An 11,517-nucleotide genomic window follows, 5' to 3' on the forward strand; every position below is an offset into this window, starting at 1 on the left:
TATATCGTGCCTGTAGAAGACTTGCTTTGTTTTAAAGAACACACAGAGAGTAAATTTGGAGAGATGGTAAAACCTATAGTATATAAAACCCAAAGATGGTAGGAGTATCTGTAGACAGAGAAAGAAAACACAAAGAAGCAACATACAAGGGAGTGTCAATAAGTATCTACTTATAAGAACAAAGAAGCAACTGCATACAAGGGAGTGTCAATAAGTATCTACTTATAAGAACAAAGAAGCAACGGCATACAAGGGAGTGTCAATAAGTATCTACTTATAAGAACAAAGAAGCAACAGCATACAAGGGAGTGTCAATAAGTATCTACTTATAAAAATAAACCGTCAAGGAGGAATTATCTAACGACAAGATGTCAGTTCATCAAGAAGACATGACCACTACAAATATGTTTCCACTCCCCAGAGTACCAACTCATAAAAGTCATTATAACAAACTACTTTTAGAATGAATTTATGAAATTCCTAGGCAAATGGATGGACCTGGAGGGCATCATCCTGAGTGAGGTAACACAATCACAAAGGAACTCACACAATATGTACTCACTGATAAGTGGATATTAGCCCAAAACTTAGGATACCCAAGATATATAATACAATCTGCTAAGCACATGAAACTCAAGAAGAATGAAGACCAAAGTGGGGTCACTGTACCCCTTCTTAGAATTGGGAACAAAACATCCATGGAAGGAGTTACAGAAACAAAGATTGGAGCTGTGACAAAAGGATGGACCATCTAGAGACTGCCATACCCAGGGATCCATCCCATAATCAGCTTCCAAACGCTGACACCATTGCATACACTAGCAAGCGTTTGCTGAAAGGACCCAGATATAGCTGTCTCTTGTGAGACAATGCCGGGGCCTAGAAAACACAGAAGTGGATGCTCACAGTCAGCTAGTGGATGGATCACAGGGCCCCCAATGGAGGAGCTGGAGAAAGTACCCAAGGAGCTAAAGGGACCTGCAACCCTATAGGTGGTACAACATTATGAACCAACCAGTACCCCGGAGCTCTTGACTCTAGCTGCATATGTATCAAAAGATGGCCTAGTCGGCCATCACTGGAAAGAGAGGCCCATTGGACTTGCAAACTTTATATGCCCCAGTACAGGGGAACGCCAGGGCCAAAAAAAATAAAAAAAAAATGGGAATGTGTGGGTAGGGAAATGGGGGAGAGGGGGGAGGGTATGGGGGGCTTTTGGGATAGCATTGGAAATGTAATTGAGGAAAATACGTAATAAAATATATTAAAAAATAAAAAAATAATAAAAGCATTTAATTAGAACACACACACAAAATCCATGTGCCATACTGAGTGAATAAAACAAACAAACAAACAAACAAACAAACAAACAAACTACTTTTAGCAAGGAACAGATACTCTAGAAAGAATCGGAAAACACTGGAATCGAGAGGTGCTTCAGATGCAATAGATGTAACAGACACAATACAGAACATTCCATCCCAAAGTGGCCAAGCCCACATTCTTTGCAGGCACATGAGGAATGACCTCTAGGACAGCTCACATGCTCAGCCATAACACAAGCCTTAACACATTTAAGAGGATTAAAAATACATCAGGTATTTTTTTTTCTGACCACAGCGGTTTGAAAGTAGAAATCAATAATGAGAGGAATTTTGGAAATCTGACAAATATTTGGAAATGAACAACACACTCCTTGAATAACCAGTTTGTTAAAAAAAAAGAACTTAAAAATTAACTTGAGGGAAGATGGAGGACAACTCTCTCGTGTTAACTGTGAGAATCTCCAGGGAACAACCCAGAGATGGTTGCATAGAAGCTGCACTCATTTGTGGGTGACTATGGAAAGGCACGGAGTTCAGTGTAATGAAAGAAAGCTTAGGAAAGTGGGACAAGACAAGAGATAGTCCGTTCTGGAGAGGATCCTAATGGAGGAGGTAAGACATCTCTGTCATGTCAGCCTTAGAAACACTGAAGAAAAGTGGAACTAGAAAATGTAAAAAAAAAAAAAAATACTCTCCCATTTGTGCACTGGCGGGATAAGTGCAAAATGGCGCTATTATCAAAAGTGGTCTACGGATTCAATGCAAAGCTTATCAAAATTCTACTGGCATGCTATACAGACTAGGAAAAATTCATGTGGAGATAGAAAGGACCCCAAACTAAACTAAGCATAAGGGACAATTCCTGGGGGGAAAGGGGTGTCCTGATTTCAGATTATATTGTAAAAATGTGGTAACAGAAAAGAGTATATTACTAGTTCAAAACTGGTGCACAAATTAACAGCGTTGAACGGTTAACCCAGAAACAAACCCACCAGTAACAATCACCAGCAACAGTCACCAGCAAGAGTCACCTGAGTTATGACAAATATTATAAAACACACATTGTAGAAAGAGGTTCTTAAACAGGTATGAGGGAAACGGGGAAATTGTCCACCTGTAGAAGAATGAAGTTAGTTTCTTACCTATTAACTTGTACAAAAATTAATCCAAAATGTTTAAATACCTGACCATAAGACCAGAAACTCTGAAACTGTTAAAGGAAAACACAAATTGAAGAAAACACTTCAAGATATGGGCACAGGCAAGAACATCCTAGAAAAAATTAAGGGCCATTTGAGGGGCAGTATGAAAGCCAGTATGGTAGGAAATCTCTCAATTATATACATGCATGGAAGTGATCTAAATAAAATTCCATAAAAGTCCATAGCTCAGGAAATGCTACTATGGACTGAGAGTAGGACAGGAACCTGTTAATTGGGTGAAGAGACAGCAAAGAAGGGGAGACATCACTGTCAGCTATACATCTGACAAAGGATTAACACGCAGAATGTATAATGAACCTAAAAAAAAACACTAAAAACCCCAGACCCCAACAATTCAATAATAGGTATATGAAATGAACAGACAGCTCTCAAAAGATTAATTAGAAAGAGCCATTAAGCATGTGAAAACGTTGTTAAGCACCTTTTGCTACCATGGAAATGCAAATCTAAATGCATCTTCTCGCCTCAGTCAAAGTGGCTGCCATTAAGGAAACAAACAACAAACACCAGAGAGGATCTGCAGAAAGGGGAACCCTACGCACTTCTGGAGACAGTGCAAGTTAGGCCAGCCACTGTGAAAATCAACACAAGCCTTCATCTAAAAAATAACACTAAAAACTACCATATGAACCAGCCACACCGTTCCTGGTACAGACTCAAAGGAATCTAGGTCAGAATGCTGCAGAGACAGTTCCCAGTCCATGTTTATTGTAGTACAGTTCACAATAGCCAAGCACTGAAGTCCACGTAAAAGTTCATCCACAGACAAGTGAATAAAGAAAATCTGATATATCTATATTATATAGGCCTATATCTGAAATAAATCTGTCTAGCCATTTAAAAATAGCTGCAATAGCAGGTTCTCCTCTAGGGCCAGTGGCTGAAATAGCCATGAGTAGTTGGCTAAATTGACGGTGCCAGGCACGGATTTCACCTTATTAAACAGACCGTAAGGTCATTAGGAGGCTGGTGCTTATGCCCAGGATTTAAGCGCCACTCTTGTGGCTTCCAGAAAATCTCACGTCACTGATCTTTGCTGTGGCTGATTGGGCTTATCATAGGGAAGGGTGCTGGTTGTCTTTCTCCATTAGCAGCCAGCATGGCTCCTTCCAAAGCTGAGATCTGGTCCTCAGTGAGAACTCTTCCAGGTCGACTCCAGATCTACTCCTCCAACTCCTGTGTCTGAAGTACGCACTGTCTTCAGCAACAGGGTCTCATTTCTTTTTCTAGAATTGCCGAGGGGGGTGGCAATAACCTGTATGTGGGAATTTTATTTAGATCACTTCCATGCATGTATATAATTGAGAGATTTCCTACCATACTGGCTTTCATACTGCCCCTCAAATGGCCCTTAATTTTTGCTGTCTCTTTCTGTATCCCCTCCCACAAGCCCCTTTCCCCTCCCCTTCCCCACTTGATCCTCCCGTTTTAGCCCTCCCCCATCTGTCCAGAAATACTTATTCTGTTTTCCTTTCCTAATGAGAGATCATTACTCTATACCTAACCTCTGTAGTTCTACAGACTGTAGCTTGCTTATCACTGGTTCAACAGCCAATATCCACATATAAGCAAATACATACCACATTTGTCTTTCTGGGTCTGGGATACTTCACTCAGGATGATTTTTCTAGTTCCATCCATTTGTCTATAAATTTCATAGTGACATATTTCTAAGAGCTGAGCAATACTCCATTGTGTAGGTAGATGTACCATATTTTCCTTATTCATCGTTCTATTGAGGGACATCTAGGCTGTTTCCAATTTCTGGGTAGTATGAAGAGAGCAGCAATAAACATAAACGAGCATGTGTCTCTGTGGTAGGATGAAGCATTCTTTAGGAATATGCCTGCCACAAACCGGGCTCAGTTGGCCCTCCTCAATCCTTGGAAGAAATCAGGGGTTTCGGTTACAGGCGGGCAAGGAGTTGGCGCAGATGACAAATAAGGACACAAGGGAGTGCTGTATCTGAATGTAATTTGTCTCAAAGTGAGCACCAGTCTTATAAGTGACTTTTTCACAAAACAGAGGAGTGCATACAAAAAGCTAACAGGAACCAACTGGGATAAAATTCAATGTTAACAACTGGGATCAAAAGCAGCCCCACCTAAGGTCAGCTTAATCTTAGAAGCCAAGGGAAAGGGCTTCAAGCCCTTGCTATAGTTCCAATTCTAGTCTATTGTATATCCACCTTCCCCCTAGGCCATGGTAAATTCCTGTGTATGGGTGTAACTCAGCTATCTATAGTTCTAAGTAATTGCTCTAGTTCCTTCTCAGACCACAGCCTTCCTTCTTTCTAGGTCATTGTAAATTCTTGCATATGGGAGTAGCTCTGCTATTATTCTAAGTGACTGTGTGGAAAGACTTTCTACTAATAAGTAATGTAGTCTGTCATACATAACTATAATAAGAATTCTAAACTTACTTTGCTAAGCTTGCCCTGAGATTTCTAACTCTATGTAGTAGATACTAATGCCTGATTTCTTTCACTATCTCTCTTACAATACTAGAGGCAATTCTGAATGTCACTGAATAGGCAAAATTCTTACTGAATTCAAAGCCCATGGTCTGCTCAAGGACTACCTAGGGCATTGGTGAAGGCCAGGAAGCAAAGTACAATTTTGCTTAGGTATTTGGCAAGTCATTGCTTGGAGACACCTATAATAAAACAATACTGAGGGAAAGCACACAGATCCCTTCACGGACTAAAGCAAGGACAATGGAGCATTCGTTATACGGGATGCCACGTTTCCAGGAGACTAAGTTTCCATGAACTTTTCGCCTCGGGACTACGTCCAGGTTTCTAGGCCTGTCACGTGGGTCACACTGGAGTGGATGTAGCATATGCCCAAGGGTAATATAGCTGGATCCTGAGGTAGATTGATTCCCTAAGGAACCAGCACACTGATTTCCGTAATGGCTGTATGGGTTTGCACTCCAACCACCAGTAGATGAGTGTCCCTCTCACTCCACATCCTTGACATCGTTTTATTAATCTTAGTCATTCTGACAGATGTAAGATGGAATCTCAAAGTACTTTTGGGTTGCATTCTCCTGGTGGCTAAAAATGTTGGACATTTCTTTAAGTGTTTCCCAGCCAATCGAGTTTCCTCTATTGAGAATTCTGTGTAGATCTGTGCCCCACTTTTAATGGGGTTATTTATTTTCTTAATGCCTGGGTTTTTCTTTTTTTAAGTTCTTTATATATGTTAAGTATTTGCTCTCTATCCGATGTAGAGTTGGCAAAAATATTTTCCCAATTTGTAGGTTGCCATTTTGTCCAGCGGATGGTGTGCTTTGCTCTGCCAGAGCTCCTCAGTTTCATGAGATTCCATTTATTAACTGTTGGTCTTAGTGCCTGTGTTGATAGTGTTCTGTCTGGAAAGTCTGTGTGTGTGTGTGTGTGTGTGTGTGTGTGTGTGTGTGTGTCTGTGCCTGTGTCTGTGTCTATGTGTGTATGTCTGTGTGTGTGTCTGTGTCTATGTCTGTCTGTCTGTCTGTGTGTGTGCATGTGTCTGTGTCTGTGCATGTGTGTGTGTGTCTGTGTCTATGTGTGTATGTCTGTGTGTGTGTCTGTGTCTATGTGTGTGTGTGTGTCTGTGTGTGTGCATGTGTGTGTGTCTGTGTGTGTGTCTGTGTCTATGTGTGTGTGGGTGTCTGTGTGTGTGTCTGTGTGTGTGCATGTGTGTGTGTCTGTATGTGTCTGTGTGTGTGTGTCTGTGTGTGTGTCTGTGTCTATGTGTGTGTGTGTGTCTGTGTGTGTACATGTGTGTGTGTCTGTATGTGTCTCTGTGTGTGTGTCTGTGTGTGCGTGTGTCTGTGTGTGTATGTGTCTGTGTGTGTGCATGTGTGTGTGTCTGTGTGTGTGTCTGTGTCTATGTGTGTGTGTCTGTGTGTGTGCATGTGTGTATGTCTGTGTGTGTGTCTGTGTGTGTGCATGTGTGTATGTCTGTGTGTGTGTCTGTGTGTGTATCTGTGTGTGTGTCTGTGTGTGTGTGTCTGTGTGTGTGTGTGTCTGTGTGTGTGTGCCTGTGTGTGTGCATGTGTATGTCTGTGTCTGTGTGTGTGTCTGTGTGTGTGCATGTGTGTGTGTGTGTGTGCACACTCGTGCCAATGAGTTCAAAGCTATTCCCCACTTTCTCTTGTGCCAACTCCATTGTATCTAGTTTTAGGTCAAGGTCTTTGATCCATTTGTGGTGAAGAACTCATTGTGTAGTTTTGTGCAGGGTGGTAAATATGGATCTATTTAAATTCTTCTACATGTAGCCATCCTGTTTGTCCAGCACCATTTGTTAAAGATGCTTAAAAAAAAAACAGTGTGTGTTTCTGACTTCTTCATTAAATATCAGGTGTCCACAGATGTGTGGATATATTTATATCTTGGTCTTCAATTCTATTTCAGTTATCAATGTGTCTGTTTTTGTGCCAATAACAGGCTGTTATACTACACCTCTGTGGTACAACTTGAAATTGGCAATGATGATAAATCATATAGTTCTTTTATTATTCAGAATTGTTTTAACTATTTGTGTTTGTGTGTGCGTGTGCACGTGTGCGTGTGCGTGTGTGTGTAGCCGAGCATTGTCCTTTCAAGACCTGTAAAGAATTGTGTTGGAATGTTGACTAGGAGTGCATTGAATCTGTAGACTGGTTTTAGTAGAATAGCCAGTTTTCCTATATTAATCTCACCAATCCATGACCATGAGAGATTGTTCCATCTTCTGATGTCTTCTTCAATTTCTTTCTTCAATGACCTGAACTTTTTATCATAGAAGTTTTTCACCTGCTAGGTTAGAGTTACTCCAAGATATTATGTATTATGTGAGGCCATCGTGAAAGGTGTTGTTTCCCTGGTTTCGTTCCCAGTCCTTTTGTCATTTGTGCATAGGACAGCTACTGTCTTTTGTGAGTTGGTTTTGTATCCAGCTAAGTTACTGAAAGTGTTTCTCAGCTGTAGGAGTTTCCCAGTGGGATTTTTTAGGGTCACTTATGTATATTATCATATCATCTGCAAATACAGATATTTGACATCTTCGTTTCCAGCTTATATCTGCTTTGTCTCCCTTGGCTGTCTTATTGCTCTAGCAAAGACTACAAGGACCATATTGAATAGGTATGGAGAGACACATTGATGTAATATCAACTCAAGTGGACAGCCTTGTCTTGTTCCTGATTTTACTGGAAATGCTTTGCGTTTTTCTCCATTTAAGTTGATGTGAAAATTCTACTTAATTCTATAGCCCCCTTTTTAGCATACTAATTTTCTCTTTTTTTATTAAAAATAGATTTTCCCATGTGAGAGAGCCAGCCCCTGACACTATTAATGATGCTCTGCTATGCTTGCAGACAGGAGCCTAGCATAACTGTCTCCTGAGAGGTTTCATCCAGCAGCGGATGAAGCCAGATGCAGAGACCCACAGCCAACCATCAGGAGTCTTCTGGAAGAGTGGGGGATAGAAGTGAACAAGTTAAAGAGGTCAAGGACACCACAAGAAGGGCCTACAGAGTCAACTTACCTTGGGGTATGGGGGCTCACAGAGCCTGGGTCACCAACCAGTGAGCATACAAGAGCTGGACCTAGGCCCCCTACACATTTGTAGCAAATGTGCAGCGTGGTCTTCATGTAGGCCCCCTAACAAGTGGAGTGGGAGCTGTCTGGGTCTCTGTTCCCTGCTACTTCCCTCCTACTTGGACTGCCTGGATGACCTCAATGGGAGAGGATGTGCCTAGACCTGCTGGGATTAGATGTTCTAGGATGGGATGGTACCCAAGGGGGTTCCCCTTCTTTGAGGAGAAGCGGGGAGGGAAATGGGGGAGATAGTTTGTAAGTGTGGGACTGGGAAGAGAGGAGGGAGGGGGCTGTGATGGGGATGTAAAGTAAATATAAAAATAAATTTTAATTAGATTTTTAATACAATACATTCTCGATTATAGCTTTTCCTCTGCAAATTCCTCTGAGATCCTCCCCACCTCCTCTCCCATCAGAATCCACACCCTTTCTGCCTCTCCTTAGAAACCAAACAAGCATCTAAATAATAATAATAAAATAAGATGAGATAAAACAAAAACAAATGAACCAGAAGAGGACAAAACAACAATCGGAAAGAAGAAAACCAAAGAAAAAGCAGAAAACTCACATATAGTTGCAGAGGCACACACACATGCTTGCACATAGGAATCCCATAACACAACAAAACCGGAAACAATAGTATACACACTAAGGAGCTGTCAGGCTTTTAAAAACAAATCTAGGTTTTTAAGTTCTTGATATATTTTAGATATTAGCTCCTTGTTGAATGAGTGATTGATAAAAATCTTTTCCTATTCCATAGCCTGCCGCTTTGTTGATATGGTGCCAAGCATAGATTTTCCTTTTAAATGTGTGTGTGTGTGTGTGTGTGTGTGTGTGTGTGTGTGTGTGTGTGTGTGTGTGTGTGCACGAGTGCGCGTGTGTAAACTAGAAAGGGACAGCAAGTAGGAGGAAGAAATCTTAAAGTGGTAGAGGTGAAGAGTGTCACAAGACACTGGTGACATAAGAGCCGAGGGAGGGTGAGTGGGGGGAGAGGGACCAGCCAGAAGGTGGCAGAAGGAAGAGTGAGCCGGGCAGTAGGAGAGGAGGGTGAATTGGAGGAAATATCATAGCTTCTAGCTCCTGTGCAAGCCCACGAAGACAACCTCTGGGCCTCCTAGCTCGTCGGTCTTCTCTTGCGCACCACTGTACTGCTGAGTGGTATCAAAGGAGCACAAGCAAATGTAGGCATCACCTACAAGGATGCTTTCTTTGTGAACTTGAGCTTTCTTTCATCTCTGGTTAGTATCAGACTCTCTGTGTCATCAAGAATTGCATGAAACTGTAATAACCAAGAAGGCCAGTTTGGTGGTCTTCGACTCTGTCTATCTCTGTCCGTCTCTGTCTCTCTGTGTCTGTCTGCCCCTCCCTCTCTGACCAGTCCCCTCCTCCAGTGGATCTCACAGAACTTCCCCTCCTAATGTTCCTCCCTCCCATTCATTGCTTTATCGCAGCCCCCACCTCCAGCAGGCGTTCCCTGGGAACCACTCCAGCCAGGGAAGCAGGTCAACTTTACCTGCTTTATTTTGCTTCCCTCCTTCATCCCCCCAGTGCCAACCCCCAGTCTCATTCCTAGCTCTGTGGAAATCCCACTGCTGCACTTTCTCCTCACTCTCTGTCTCTGTCCCCAGGGCAGTAAGAAGTTCGAGATTCAGGCCTCTCACTTCTTCCTTCCCTTCGTCCCTCCTTCCCTCCATCCTTCTGACTTCCCTCCTGGACTTTCCTTCTATTTTGTTGATTTCTTTGGCTACTGATCTTTGTCAGATAATTTTGTATTCTGTCACTTTGCTGAAATTATTGATCATTTCTAGAAGTTTCCAGGTGTTTGGAGGATCTCATGTATAATATAACATCTTCATAGAGGAATAATTTTAATTCTATTTGTTTTCCATTCTTTTCCTTCTCTTTCCTACTGCTCCAGGTAGTGCTTGAAGCACTATATTGAGGAGTAGGGATAGTTCACAACTCTTTCTTTTTTTTCCATGTTTGTAATATTATATTTTATTTTGATTGGATATTTTTTTATTTACATTTCAAATGGTATCCCCTTTTCTGGCTTCCCCACCTGAAACTCCCTATCCCATCCTCCCTCTTCCTGCTTCTATGAGGGTGTTCCCCCACCCACCTACCCACTCCCACCTACCTGCCCTGGCATTCCCCTACACTGGGGCATTGAACCTTCACAGGACCAAGGACCTTTCTTCCCATTGATGCCTTACAAGGCCATCCTCTGCTACATATACAGCTGGAGCCATGGGTCCCTCCATGTGTATTCTTTGGTTGGTGTTTTAGTGTCTGGGAGCTCTAGGGGGGTCTGGTTGGTTGATATTGTTCTTTCTATGGGCTTGCAAACCCCTTCAGTCCTTTCAGTTTTTTCTATATCTCCTCCACTGGGGACCCCATGCTAAGTCCAATGATTGGCTGTGAGTATCCACCTCTGTACTTATCAGGCTCTGGGAGATCCCTTTCTTGTTTCTGATTTTAATGGTATTGCTTTAGTTATTGTCAATTTAGGATGTTGTTGGCAGTACATTTGACACATACAGCCTTTATTATGTCAAAGTGTGTCCCCTCCAGTCTAACTCTCTCTAGGACTTGTGTCATGGCATCTTGGATTTTGTGAAAAATACCTTTTCTGTTATCATACATCTATTGATGTATGATGACATTGACGTTTGTGTTGATTGTGTTAATTGACTTTTGTCCAGAAAATTATTCTAGTGGAGAAATTGAGGTATCAGAGTCACCTACTACTATTGAATTAGTGCTATTCTATATCTTTAATTTCAGCAGTATCCTTTTTATAAAATTAGATGTGTAAGAGTTTGCTGTATATATGTTTGAGATTGTGGTGTCTTCTTTTTAATTATCCCTTTGAGTAGAACAAAGTGTTCTTCATTGTTCCTTCTGATTTGTCTTAGCTTGGAATCTGTTTTAATAGGGATACCTGCTTGCTTCCTGGTCCCATTTATCTGGGATGGCTATTTTGTCTTTTTACTTTAAGGGGGCTTCTAACTTTGAGGGTGAGATTAGCTTCTTGTAGATGACAGAAGGATGGATTTTGTTTCTTAATCCTTCAGTCATCCTCTGTCTTTTGACGGTGGAGTTGAAACCATTTGATATTAAAGTCATTACTGAAGAATAAGTGTTGTTTACAGTCATTTTCTTTGTTGACTGAGCTCTTAGTCGTCATTTGTTTCAGAACTTATAGCCTTATCTATGTTCTCTCTGTAGTCTCTTTTTTTTTTTTTTTTTTTTTTTTTTTTTTTTTTTTTTTTGGTTGGGAATTTTTTTATTATTGCTTCTATTTCTTTAAGGGATATTGGACTGTTAAGATCATCAATCTATTCCCGATTTACCTTTGGTACCAGGTATCTGTCTAGGAAGTTGTCTATTTCATCCA

This window comes from Mus caroli, chromosome 12 (assembly GCF_900094665.2).
Source record: "Mus caroli chromosome 12, CAROLI_EIJ_v1.1, whole genome shotgun sequence".
Classification (NCBI taxonomy): domain Eukaryota; kingdom Metazoa; phylum Chordata; class Mammalia; order Rodentia; family Muridae; genus Mus; species Mus caroli.